Consider the following 14,436-nt stretch of genomic DNA (forward strand, 5'->3'; position numbering starts at 1 on the left):
ATCAATAGCTCTGGGCTTAAAGAAAGTTAGTCTTAGAAGAAGTAGTTTGTTGCCATAGCAACTTAGAGTTTAAGAAAAAAATGTCTTGTGTGACTAAGAGGCAGAAATGTAGAAAAAAAGTTTGTCCTTTTCTCCTCCGGACCCCTTTCTCCTCGAGGGTACCAGACTCCTTATCAATCTACATAAGAATTAATTCTCTCAATAAGCTGTAAAGAGGTGAAACTTGTGGAATGCAGGAGAGTTCATGGAGAAGGAAGAATAAAGACTAGATTCACCTGACTTCTAATCTGATCTCCTGGGAAAAGAGAATGAACAGGAATCATTCTGTGTTCAGACCAGTGTTCCCACAGGGAATTCATGTGCTTAGAGGTGGGAGTAACAATGGAAACAGTGCCTAATGAGCAGCCTAGGGAGCTATAACTATTTCTACTACAGCCCCACAGTGTGTGAATCCCTGGTACTGAAGGACTCGGTTGTTGCATTTGGAGTCCCTATTGTGGCTCAGAAACCAATGTTTTAGTCCTTCCTACCAGCCTGTTTGGGAACAGAGCTTCAACTTCCATCATCAAACACCCAGAGTAATTCAGACATTGGCACAGAGATTCTCCTGTTAGAGACATTACCCAGGTACATCTGAGAACTCAGTAGGTATGTGAAGAAAGGTTCAGAGAGAAATGAACCTGAAAATGTTTACCTAAGTTCACCTGAGATCCAAACAACCCTAGCCCTGAGATAAGAGATTGTCATGTTTCTTTGTTAGGTAGACTAATTCATCTATAATTGATTTATATATATATATATATATATATATATATATATATATATATATATATATAAAAGAAATGTCTTTTCAACTCAGAAATATGAGGGTCACTGTTATAACTAATAGTGGGGAAGGAAGTTCAGTTTAATGAGGACAAAGAAGGAAAAGAAGCATAAAATGGTTCCAGTAAAATTAGAACACAGTTGAGGAGGTTTACAGTTGAGGAGGTTTACAGTTGAGGAGGTTTACAGTTAAGGGGAATTGTAAACTAGAGTATTAAGTTTGAAGACTTGTGCACTGAACTGAAGTTACTCTTTAAATATTTGATGGGATGAAATTGAACATATTTGTATGTTTATTAGAAAGACTCAGACTAAGGGAGATGAATTAGTTCACAACATCATCTCCCAAGGCAAAGAATTCACAGTTGTCTCAGTTCAGTTCAGTTTAGTTGCTCAGGTGTGTCTGACTCTTTGCTACCCCATAGACTGCAGCACTCCAGGCTTCCCCGTCCATCACCAACTCCCAGAGCTTGCTCAAACTCATGTCCATCGAGTCAGTGATGCCATCTAGCCATCTCATCCTCTGTCGTCCCCTTCTCTTCCTGTCTTCAATCTTTCCCAGCCTCACGGTCTTTTCCAATGAGTCAGTTCTTCACATCAGGTGGCCAAAGTTTTGGAGCTTTAGCTCCAGCATCAGTCCTTCCAATGAATACGCAGGACTGAATTCCTTTAGGATGGACTGGTTGGATCTCTTTGCAGTCCAAGGGACTCTCAAGAGTCTTCTCCAACACTGCATTTCAAAAGCATAAATTCTTCAGCATTCAGCTTTCTTTATGGTCCAACTCTCACATCCATACATGACTACTGGAAAACCATAGCCTTGACTAGACGGACCTTTGTTGGCAAAATAACGTCTCTGCTTTTGAATATGCTGTCTAGGTTGGTCATAGCTTTTCTTCCAAGAAGCGACTGTCTTTTAATTTTATGACTTCAATCACCATCTGCAGTGATTTTGGAGCACCCCAAAATTGGTTATTCATATGGGGAACAAATTGTACTTAATATAAGAAAAGATTTTGCTAACAAGCTTTACAATTATTGTACTATCTAGAGGTGGGGAAGCAATGGTGACATTCGAAAGGTAGAAGAAAAGAATCAGGCACATCTCATTAGCAGTTAAATACCTTTCATTTATTGCCAGAAAGGAACTATTCTGAGATTTGTACGTACATTGAATAAATATGTCAAGCACCTCCAGACAATGGATACTACTCTGCTCACTATTTGTTTCTTAAAAAATTTTAGTAATTTAAACGTTTGTTTGTTTATTTTTGGCCGCGCTGGCTCCTCGTCGCTGTGCGGGCTCTTCTCTAGCTGTGGTGAGCAGAACTGCTGTCTAGTTGTGCGTGAGAGGGCTTCTCACGGCAGTGGGCTCTCTTGCTGGAGCGCACTGGCTCCAGGGCCTGCGGGCCTCAGCAGTTGCGGTGCATGGACTCAGGGGTTGTGGTTTCTGAGCTCTAGAGCGCAGGCTCAGTAGTTGTGATGCATCGGTTTAGTTGCTCCACGGCATGTGGACTATCTTCCCAGACCAGGGATTGAATCTGCATTGGCAAGCAGATTCTTTACCACTGAGCCGTGAGGGAAGCCCCCAATATATATTTTTAATGGAACTTTATTTTATAATGTTAACATACCGAATGTGTTTTACATAAGTGATCATTAATATATCATTTAGGTAAATATGTGAGCTCAAAACCACCAAACCCTTTGGTCAAAGATTTAATACTCATAATCAAAATAGCAGTGTTCAGGGTCGGGTTATACACAGGAGCATTATTATGGTTAAGCTTCCTGAGAGAGTGTAAAAAGTTTAACAGAAAGTCAAATATTGTTCTGCTTACTATTTGAAAGAGAATTATTAGCCAATGGTAATACCATACAAAATGCACCTGATCTCTTATGATCTCAGAAGCTAAGCAGGGTTAGGACTGGTTAGTACTTGGATGATGGAAAATCACCTGGGAATACTGGGTGCTGTAGGCTTAAAAATAAAGAAAGAAAAGAAAATATTAACACTTACAGTGGTTCAGTTGGCTTCTCATGGAAAAGCAATTAGCATGTGATAGATCCAGGATTCAAAAGCTCGGTTTTCTGATGCCCCAAATTTGCATATAATACCATTTTTAAAAATCTCTCATATTTTCTTCTTTCATCTTTAAAAATGTTCAATGGTTATTTTACCTTGTATATTTTCTGTTGTAAATTGATAATTTATTTCCTAAGTGAATTTATCTAACAGAATATTTAATCAGTAAAAGGTTGTAACATTATAAAATATTCCTTGTTTCTCTGGAGAATAAATTGTGAATTTTCCCCTTCCTTTTATTGGGTATTCTATGCATTTAGGGGATATGGTTTGGAATGCTGCCAGAACCAGAAAAAAGTCCCTCTCATCATAATCTCTCAGAAACTACCTGAGCATTCTAGATCATTTTATCTCTGATGTGTAGATCTCTTCTCTCATTTTCCATTTTTGAATCTTTTTTATGTTTCCTTAAATACTAGACATCAAATGGGCATACAAATATAGATCTCCATGTTGACATGTCCTTGAGAGAATTATCAGTTGAAACTGTGTGCTACTTCTACATTCTTTTTTAATTGAAGTGACCTTGGTTTATAACATTATGTAGTTTTCACATATGCAACACTGTATTTTGAGTTCTACTACACTGTATTCACTACCAAAATATTAGTTTCTAACTATCACCACATAGTTGTCCTTCTTTATCCATTTTACCTCCCCCTCTTCTCTCCTCTGGGAACTATTCTGTTCTCTGTGTTTCTTTTTATGTGAATTGGTTTGTTCATTTATTTAATGGTTTTTTTTTCCCCTTCTCATATACCACACATGACTGAAATCATATAGTGTCTGTCTTTTTGCTTCTGACTTATTTCCTTCCATCATACCCTCGAGGTCTAGACGGACCTCTGTCAAAAAAATGTCAATAGTTCTTTTATTTTAGCCAAGCAATATTCCATTGTAGATACGTACCACATCTTCTTTATCCATTCATCTGTCAATACACACTCAGGTTGCTTCCATATCTTGGCTATTGTAGATAATGCTGTAGTTAATATTGGCATGCATGTATCTTTTCAAATTAGCGTCTGAGGGCTTTTTTTTTTTTGGAGGGAGGGGCATAAATATCCAGAAGTAGAATTACTAAATGATGTGGTAGTTTTATTTTTAAAATTTAAGCAACCTCCATACTATTTTTTATAGTGGCACCACCAATTTACATTCCCACCAATAGTGTACAAGGTTTCCCTTTTCTCCCCATCCTCTTCAACACTTGTTATTTCTTGTTTTTGTTTTTGGTAACAGCCATTCTAATGGACCTGAGGTGATAGTCTGTGTTTTCTTCCAGAAGTTTTATAGTTTCTCAGGTCTAATATTCAAGAATTTAATCTATTCTGAGTTGATTTTTTATAGTATTTTTTTTTTTTGCAATTTTAAATGGGATGGTATTCTTAATTTATTTTTCTTTTAGGTCACAGTTAGTGTATAGAAACAAATTTTTATATGTTGATTTTATATCCTCTAACTTCACCATATTTATTATTTCTAATGGTTTCAGGGTTTTCTATACATATAAAATCATGTTATCTGCAAATAGTGATAGTTTTACTTTTTCCTTCCTAATTCAACTGTCTTTTATTTATTTTATTGATTGAGTGCTCTGATTAGGACTCCAAGACTATCCTGAATGAAGATGGGGAGAGTGGGCATTTTTGTCACATCCCTGACCTTAGGGAACTAGCACTTGGTATTTTAGCATTGATTCTGATGTTATCAGGGGGTTTGTCATAGATGACTTTTATTATGCTGAGGTACATTCCTTCTATATTCACTTTACTGAGACTTTTTATCATAAAAGGGTACTGAATTTTTGAACACCCTTTCAACATCATCATCTTTTCTGCATCTGTGAGTTGATGATATAATATTTGTTCTTCACTAGTTTCTCGTGGTTTCCCATGTTGATCACCTTTCAGATGTTATACTTGCATCCCAGGAACAAGCCTCACTTGATACGGTGTGTGGTCCTTTTAAGGTTTTGTTGTATTCAGTTACTAATATTTTGTTGAGACTTTTGGCTCTACATTTATCAGATATAGTGGACTATAATTTTCTTATTTTCCTTGTTGTCATGGTCTGGTTTTGCATAAGGGTAAATTTGGCCTCATAAAATTAGTAAGGATGGTCTTCTCTCCATTAATTTTTTGGGAAGAATTTGGGGAGGATAAGTATTAAATCTTTGAATGTTTTGTAGAATTCACCCTTGAAATTGTCATCCTAAACCTTTCATTTTAAGGAGCTTTTTGATTACTGCTTTAATACCTGTACTAATAATTGGTCTATTCAAATTTTGTATACCTTCAGTCTATAGTTGTGTGAGTCTAAGTTTTATTTTTTCTAGTTTGCCCAGTTCATTGGCTTATAGTTGTTCACAATAGTCTCATAATTCTTTGTACTTCTATTGTATTTATTGCTATTTCTGTTCTTTTGTTTCTGATTTTTTTTTGATGTGGACTGTTTTTAAAGTCTTTATTGAATTTGTTACAATATTGCTTTTGTTTTTATGTTTTGTTTTTTTTGGCCACACGGCATATGGGATCTTAGTTCCATGACAAAGCATTGAACCCATACCCTCTGCACAGGAAGGAAAGTCTCTACCACTGGACCACTAGGGAAGTCCCTATTTCTGATTTTACTGATCAGAGACTCTTTTTTTTCCCTTTTCTGTTGATGAATCTAGTAAAGTTTTGTCTATCTTTGTTTCTCTTTTCAAAGAACCAGCTTGATCGAACCAAATCATTGATTTTTCCCCAACATCTTAATCATTTTCACTTCATATGTTGCTGTTCTGACTTTTATTATGTTCTTTCTTTTACTGACTTCTGACTCTTTGTTCTTCTTTTTCTATTTCCTTTAGATGTAAAGTTAGATTGTTTAGATCTTCCTTGTTTCTTGAGGTAGGTAGGAATTACTGTCACATGCCCTCTTATTACTACTTCTCTTTTATCAAAAAGATTTAAGTATGTCATATTTTCATTTGCATGCATAAATATTATTACTCCTTTGACTTGTAATATTCTAATTGCTGTTAAGTAGCATGTTGTTTCATGTGCATATATTTTTCCAGCCTTTCCTTATAGCTGATTTGTAGTTTCATACCATCATGATCAGGAAATGCTTGATATAATTTTAGTTGTCTAAATTTGTTAAGACTAGTACTGTTTTCCAACATATGGCCTATTCTTGAGAAGCTTCCATTTGCACCTAAGAAGAATGTGTATTTGGATGGAACGCTCTGTGTAAAGTCTATCATGTCCTTCAGATCCAATGTTTCATATAAGGCTATTGTTTCCTGTTGACTTTAGGTTTCAGTGATCTATTCGTTGTGGTCAGGGTGATAAAATCCTGTACTCTGATTGTGTTGCTGTCACTTTTCTCCATTTAGGTCTCAATAACTGCGCTAGACATGTCAGTTCCTCTATTTTAGACGCATATATATTAATAACTATTATCAACTTTGTAATTTTGTCTTCATCATATTTAGATCTTACTGAACTCTCAGTAATAAATAAGCCCTCATCCATTGTTTTTATACTTGTTTTTCTTTCTTCACATGTCACTACGTCACGTGATATCTGATACTTATTTTCTTATATATTTTCACTGTCCTTATATTTTTGGCTTTTGTTTCTCAGCATCTAAAACCTAGAAAATGGCCAGTACTCACTGTATGTTCCTCAAATGCATGAAAATACTTCTCATTAAAATTGTTTAATGCATGATTCCTTGGGAGAAAATCTGAAAAATTTCTCCACATTGTAATCTAGGATCACCTGAGAACTTCAGATATTTTTTCCCACTCAAGACCATATATTTCCTCTCTTTTTAACAGAATTCCTAGTCAGAGATGTCACAGAACATCCCTTAAATGTGAGGATTCAGACAATACATGTATGTATGTATGTATATTATATTCAATACATATATTTGCTTTATACATTGTAGCATTTCAAATGAATAATACCCATCTGTGCAAATTCATATATGGTTTGTTTTTATTTCTAGTCATCAACACCAGCGCATGGTGCCAGGAAATGATACACAAAATTCAGGATTTCTTCTTCAGGGTTTATCAGTGGAACCAGAACTGCAACCATTCATATTTGGAATGTTCCTCTCCATGTATCTGATCACTTTGTTTGGAAATCTGCTCATCATCCTGGCTGTCATTTCAGACTCCCATCTTCACACTCCCATGTACTTCTTCATCTCCAACTTATCCTTTATTGACATCTGTTTCACTACCACAACCATCCTAAAGATGTTAATAAATATACAGATCCAGAGCAGAGTTATATCCTATGGCGGGTGCATCACCCAGATGTATTTTTACATACTGTTTGCAGCACTGGATAATTTTCTTTTGACTGTGATGGCCTATGACCGCTTCTTGGCCATCTGCCGCCCCCTGCACTACACAGCCATCATGAACCCCTGGCTCTGTGGACTGCTGGTGCTGGCGTGCTGGATCATTAGTACCCTGCTCTCCTTGTTAGAAAGCTTACTGGTGTTACAGCTGTCCTTCTGTACAGATTTGGAAATCCCCCACTTTTTCTGTGAAATCAAACAGGTTGTACAACTTGCCTGTTGTGACACTTTCCTTAATGATATGATTATGTATTTTACAGCAGTGCTGTTGGGTGGTGGCCCCCTGGCTGGTATTCTTTACTCTTACTCTAAGATAGTGTTCTCCGTGCGTGGAATCTCATCACCTCAGGGGAAATATAAAGCATTCTCCACCTGTGTGTCTCACCTGTTAGTTGTCTTCCTATATTATTGTTCAAGCCTAGGAGTGTACCTTAGCTTGGCTGCTACCCACAGCTCACACTCAAGTGCAACAGCCTCGGTGATGTACACTGTGGTCACACCCATGCCGAACCCCTTCATCTACAGTCTGAGAAATAAGGACATAAAGAGGGCTCTGAAAGGATTCATTCAGATGGTAGTTGAGAAAAGGAAAATCATTCTGAGTCTGAAGACATGTCCTTGAAGAAGGACTCAAAACCTTAAAACAAGAAATTCCTATTCTTTGATCAGATTCTGAATGTTGAATTTGCTCCTTCTGTTAATTTCTTAAAATTTCCATTTCTTTGACTTCAACACTTTAGACGATTTGTATACTCAACTGTTGAAGTTTTCCTCTCTGATGAATTTTTTTTCTATTCATTTTCTTTTGTCTATTTCCCTACTTTTCCATTTTCATTTGTGCATTTTCCTACTTTCACAAAGTTGTTCCCAGCCTTAGAGAAGAAAGACTTGGAAATTTTGATTAATTGGTGCAACATGGATTACTTAAAAATAATTTTTCTCAAGTGACATATATTATCCAAAAAACTGGAAAATGAGTAATAAAATTTTTTAAATTACATGTATATCAATAATTTCTTTAAGTGCCAGTGGAGTAAATGATTCAGTAAAGAGACATAGGGTGGCTGACAGGATAAGACAACAAAACCCATATAAATGCTGGGGCTTCTCAAGTGGTGCAGTGGTAAAGAATCCACCCGCCAATGCAGGGAATGTAAGAGATGTGGCTTAGATCCCTGGGTTGGGAAAATCAACTGGAAAAGGAAATGGCAACCCACTCCAGTATTCTTGTCAGAAATATTCCATGGACAAAAAAGCCTGGAGGGCTAAAAGGTCCATAGGGTTGCAAAGAGTTAGACGTGAGTGAGTGACTGAGCACACACATATATGCTTCATGTAAGAGACTAACTTCAGAGCTAAATTTTTCACAAAGGATAAATGTAAGGGACTGCAAGAAGATATTTTATGCATATGAACATTATAAGAAAGAGGGGTTGCAGTATCCATATCAGACAAAATAGAGTTTAAAACAAATTTATCTTTATTACATGAGACAAAGAAGGGTATTATATAATGTGAAAGGAATCAACACAAGAAGAGTATATACTAATATATATATATATTTGCTAGTATATATGTACCTAAGATAAGAGAAACTAAAGGATAAAGTAAATATTGACATATAAAGGGAGATATTGACAATAATATAAGAACAACAGGAAATGTTAACATCCCATTTATATCAATGGACTGATTATCTAGACAGAAAATCAACAGTGGTCTTGAATGACATGTTAGAATAGTTGCACTTAATAAATACAGGACTTCCCTGGTGGCTCAGATGGTAAAGCATCTGCCTACAATGCGGGAGACCCAGGTTCAATCCCTGGGTTGGAAAGATCTTTTGGAGAAGGAAATGGCAACCCACTCCAGCATTCTTGCCTGGAGAATCCTAGGGACGGAGAAGCCTGGTAGGATACAGTCCATGGGTCGCAAAGAGTCAGACATGACTGAGCTACTTCACTTTCACTTAATAAATACATACAGGAGATTCAATTCAGAAAAACAACACGACACACATTTTTATAATGCACATGGAGTATATACTCCAGGGTAGATCACATGATAGCCCAACAAACAAGCCTCAAATTTAAAAGTATGAAAATTGCTTTTGCATTTTTGGAGCACAAAGGTATGAAGCCAGAAATCAATTATAGGAAATAAAATGAGAAAAACGCATATAATGAAAAAAACCATATTACTAAGTAACACCATAAAAACCCAAACTAATGGGTAAATGAAGAAATCAAAGAGGAAATCAGGAAATAGTTAAAAGAATAAAAATGACAGCACAACTTTCCAAAATCCATAGGATGCAACAAAACTGTCATGAGTGATCTTAATACCAACACAGGTCTCAGTCAGTTCAGTTCAGTTGCTCAGCTGTGTCCGCCTCTGCCGCCCCTTGGACTGCAGCATGCCAGGCCTCCCTGTCTATCACCAATTCCCAGACTTTACTCAAACTCATGTCCATTGGATCAGTGTTGCCATCCAACCATCTCATCTTCTGTCATCCCCTTCTTCTCCTGCCTTCACTATTTCCCAGCATCAGGGTCTTTTCAAATGAGTCGGTTTTTTGCATCAGGTGGCCAAAGTATTGGAGTTTCAGCTTCAACATCAGTCCTTTCAACAAATATTCAGGACTAATTTCCTTTAGAACGGACTGGTTGGATCTCCTTGCAGTCCAAGGGACTCTCAAGAGTCTTCTCCAACACTGCAGTTCAAAAGCATCAATTCTTCAGCATTCAGCTTTCTTTATAGTCCAACTCCCACTTCCATACATGACTACTGTAAAAACCATAGCCTTTACTAGACAGACCTGTGTTGGCAAAGTAATGTCTCTGCTTTTTAACATGCTGTCTGGGTTGGTCATAACTTCCAAGGAGCAAGTGTCTTTTAATTTCATGGCTGAAGTCACCATCTGCAGTGATTTTTGGAGCCCCCAAAAATAAAGTCTGTCACTGTTTCCCCAGTTATTTGCCATGAAGTGATTGGACCAGATGCCTTGATCTTAGTTTTCTGAATGTTGAGCTTTAAGCCAACTTTTTCACTCTCCTCTTTTACTTTCATCAAGAGGCTCTTTAGTTCTTCTTTGCTTTCTGCCATAAAGGTGGTGTTATCTGCATATCTGAGGTTATTGATATTTCTCCTGGCAATCTTGATTCCAGCTTGTGCTTCATCCAGCCCAGCGTTTCTCATGATGTACTCTGCATATAAGTTAAATAAGTCAGAATGGCCATCATCAAAAAGTCTACAAACAATAAATGCTGAAGAGGGTGTGGAGGAAAGGGAACACTCTTGCACTATTGGTGGGAATGTAAATTGATACAGCCACTGTGGAAAATCGTATAGAGATTCCTTAAAAAGCTAGAAATAAGACCACCCTATGATCCAGCAATCCCACTCCCCAGGCATATACCCTGAGGAAACCAAAATTGAAAAAGACACATGTACCCTAATGTTAATTGCAGCGCTATTTACAATAGCTAGAACATGGAAGCAACCTAGATGTTCACTGACAGATGAATGGATAAATAAGTTGTGGTACATATATGCAAAGGAATATTACTCAGCCATACAAAGGAACGCATTTGAATCAATTCTGATGTGGTGGATGAACCTAAAACCTATTATACAGAGTGAAATGTGTCAGAAAGAAAAGGATAAATATTGTATTCTAACACATACATATGGAATCTAGAAGAATGGTATTGAAGAACTTATTTACAGAGCAGCAATGGAGAAACAGGCATAGAGAATAGATTAATGGACATGGGGAGAGGGGAGGAGAGGGTGAGATGTATGGAAAGAGTAACATGGAAACTTACATTACAATATGTAAAGTAGACAGCCAATGGGAATTTGCTCTATGGGTCAGCAAACTCCAACAGGGGCTCTGTACCAGTCTAGAGGGGTGGGAGGGGAAGGGAGATGGAAGGGAGGTTCAAAAGGGAGGGGATATATGTATACCTGTGGCTGATTCATGTTGAGGTTTGACAGAAAACAAAAATTCTGTAAAGCAATTATCCTTCAATAAAAGAATAAGTTAAAAAGAAAAAAAAAAGAGTGAAAAAGTCAGCTTAAAGATCAATATTAAAAAAACTAAAATCATGGCATCTGGCTCCTCTGCCGATGGGATTCTCCAGGCAAGAGTACTGAAGTGGGTTGTCGAGCTCTCCTCCAGGGGATCTTCCCGACTCAGAGATTGAACCTGGTCTCTTATATCTCCTGCACTGGCAGGTGGGTTCTTTACCGCTATAGCCACCTGGGAAGCCCCCTCATCACCGGTTCCAAAACTTTTCATCACCCTGAGCAGAAAGTCTGTACCCACTGAGTTTCATTTCTCCCAGTCAGTTTGTGAACTGTTTTTATTTGTGATGCACTTTTCCGTTTATATTTTCATCCAGTTGACACAGAGACAGGTAGCAGGAATCACAGTGACAAGACAGGCAGTGCCGCTACCCTCATCTAGCATCGACAAGAGACATCTTACAGGAGGATAAATGTTTAAATAAAGTGATTTCAGAAGCAGTAAGAGCATCAATAAAGAGAAATGGGAAAAGCAGCTTTACCCAGAGGTCTAGGGTACCCCTCTGTGCAGGTGACATCTGTGTTGTGCTCCAGTTTGGCAAGACAGATTTGGGCATGAAAATTATTCTAGACAGAGTGAACAGCATGGGCAAAGCTCATGGGAATGAGCTTGATATGTTTAATTAGCAGTGAAAAAGCTAGTGTGGCTGAGCCAAGAGAGGGCAAGAGAGAGAGGAGATGAGATTCCAGACAATCAACAGGTCTACATTAAGGAGAGTCTTGGGGGAAGCTGAGTTTTAAATTATGGTAAAATAATTACCATAAATATTTTGGTAATATATAAATGGAAATATTTTTATTTATTTATTTTTTGGAGGCGAATTATTTTTAAGTGTACAGTTCAGTAGTGTTAAATATATTCACATTGTTGTGTAACCAATCTCGAGAATGTGCAAAACTGAAATTCTATGTCCATTAAACAGCAGCTCTCTATTTCCATAAAATTCCCCAAATGCTGGAAGCCTCCATTCTGCTTTCTGTCTCTAAATACTTGACTGTTCTGGGTAGGCTATATAAATGAAGTTATCTGTATTTGTTATTTTGTGATTAGCCTATTTCCTTTAGTGTAATATCCTTAAGGTTCATCTTTATTGTGGCATGTATCTGAATTTCCTTCTTTGAAAGCCTGGAAACATTTCACCGTGTGGATGTACCCCATTTGGTTTACGCATTCATTAGAACTTTGATTTTTACACAGAGCAGGCAATATGCTAGCTGCTGGGGTACAACAGGACAAAAGTGAACTAGATTTCCTGACTTTATGGAGGTCAGTATGTGGAGAGAACAGGGACAAATAATATATGGTCACAAAGAAGGTAACCAAGTCTGTAATGGGACAAACTTGTTTGTGTCCTGGACCCTTGAGTCCTGGTTTTGGGAGAAATCCTTATAAAGGATGATGATTTAGAAATTTTGCACCTCCCCAAAGAACAGTGCACCATTCCTACAAGGGATCTCCACGCAGGGGACACAGATTCTCTGTCCTCAAAACCCCATTCCACTGTTGTGTTGGGCCACCTGCTTCAGGATGGTTGGAAAAGGGAAGGACCAGTGAATTTCATGAGCAGTTGCTCATTGTCACACTTCATTTCCTGTGCAGTGTGTGGGGGACACCATGACGATTGGTAATACAGCTAGAAGCATAGCATGCAGGAAACGGAAATCTGTATCCAGGATGAATGTCTATCCCAGAGAAAACAAAACACTGCCCTTTCATTGGCCAAACTGAAAGGACTGATCATCCCAGGGATTGTTCTCATCCCAAGGAAAGGACTGTTTTGGATCTCATTATGAATTAAAATATACCTATCTTACCTTCATTTTTCACTTTACTCAATGTAATTTGTTGAAAAAAAATCTATCCCTTCCACATTGAATGATAGTACAGTTTTGCCTCACTACTTGAGTTTATTGCCAAGAATTTTTATTCTTTTTTGAACTGTTCTTCATGAGCATGTAGAAGCACAATAACTTAGGTGTGTTGATTTTTTATTGTGCAACTTTACTTAATTTCCCTAGTGAGTCCAAATGTGTGCGTTGGTTCTGTGTCTGTGTCTGTGTCTGTGTGTAATCTGAGGGTTTCTACACATTACACCATTTCATTTGTGAAGAAGGATGAGTTTTTGCTTCTTTTTTAATATAGATTTTTTTCATATCTTTTTTCTTGCATATTTTCTCTAGCAGAGTTCTCCTGTACTATGTTGAGTAGAAATGGCATAAGCAGGCATCATTCTCTGAAAAAGCATCAGTGTTTTACTCTTAGCTATTACATTTATTTCTTTCCATACATTGGACCATCTTTCAGTTCAGTTCAGTCTCTCAGTCATGTCCGACTCTTTGTGACCCTATGGACTGCAGCACGCCAGGCTTCCCTGTTCATCACCAACTCCCGGAGTTTACTCAAACCCATGTCCGTTGAGTTGGTGATGCCATCCAACCATCTCACGCTCTGTTGTCTCCTCTCCTCCAGCCTTCATTCTATTCCAGCATTAGGATCTTTTCCAGTGAGTCAGCTCTTCGTATCAGGTGGCCAAAGTATTGGAGTTTCAGCTTCAACATCAGTCCTTCCAATGAATATTCAGGACTGATCTCCTTTAGGATGGACTGTTTGGATCTCCTTGCAGTCCAAGGGGCTCTCAAGAGCCCCTTCTCTAATGCTACAGTTCAAAAGCATCAATTCTTCAGTGCTCAGCTTTCTTTATAGTCCAACTCTCACTTCCATACATGACTACTGGAAAGAACATAGCCTTGACTAGATTGACCTTTGTTGACAAAGTGATGTCTCTGCTTTTAATATGCTGTCTAGGTTGGTCATAACTTTTATTCCAAGGAGTAAGCGTCTTTTTATTTCATGGCTGCAGTCACCATCTGAAGTGATTTTGGAGCCCCCCAAAATAAAGTTTGACATTGTTTCTAGTTTCCCATCTATTTGTCATGAAGTGATGGGACCGGATGCCATGATCTTTGTTTTCTGAATGTTGAGCTTTAAGCCAACTTTTTCACTCTCCTCTTTTACTTTCATCAAGAGGCTTTTGAGTTCCTCTTTACTTTCTGCCATAAGGGTGGTGTCA

At 37.7% G+C, this 14,436-nt stretch overlaps 1 pseudogene; it reads left to right on the top strand.

Annotated features, from left to right (window-relative positions):
* Positions 1–6,861: 6,861 nt before the first annotated feature.
* On the top strand, positions 6,862–7,898 carry LOC138441761 (olfactory receptor 7A17-like; annotated as a pseudogene).
* Positions 7,899–14,436: the final 6,538 nt, after the last annotated feature.

Source organism: Ovis canadensis, chromosome 5 (genome assembly GCF_042477335.2).
Source record: "Ovis canadensis isolate MfBH-ARS-UI-01 breed Bighorn chromosome 5, ARS-UI_OviCan_v2, whole genome shotgun sequence".
Lineage (NCBI taxonomy): Eukaryota > Metazoa > Chordata > Mammalia > Artiodactyla > Bovidae > Ovis > Ovis canadensis.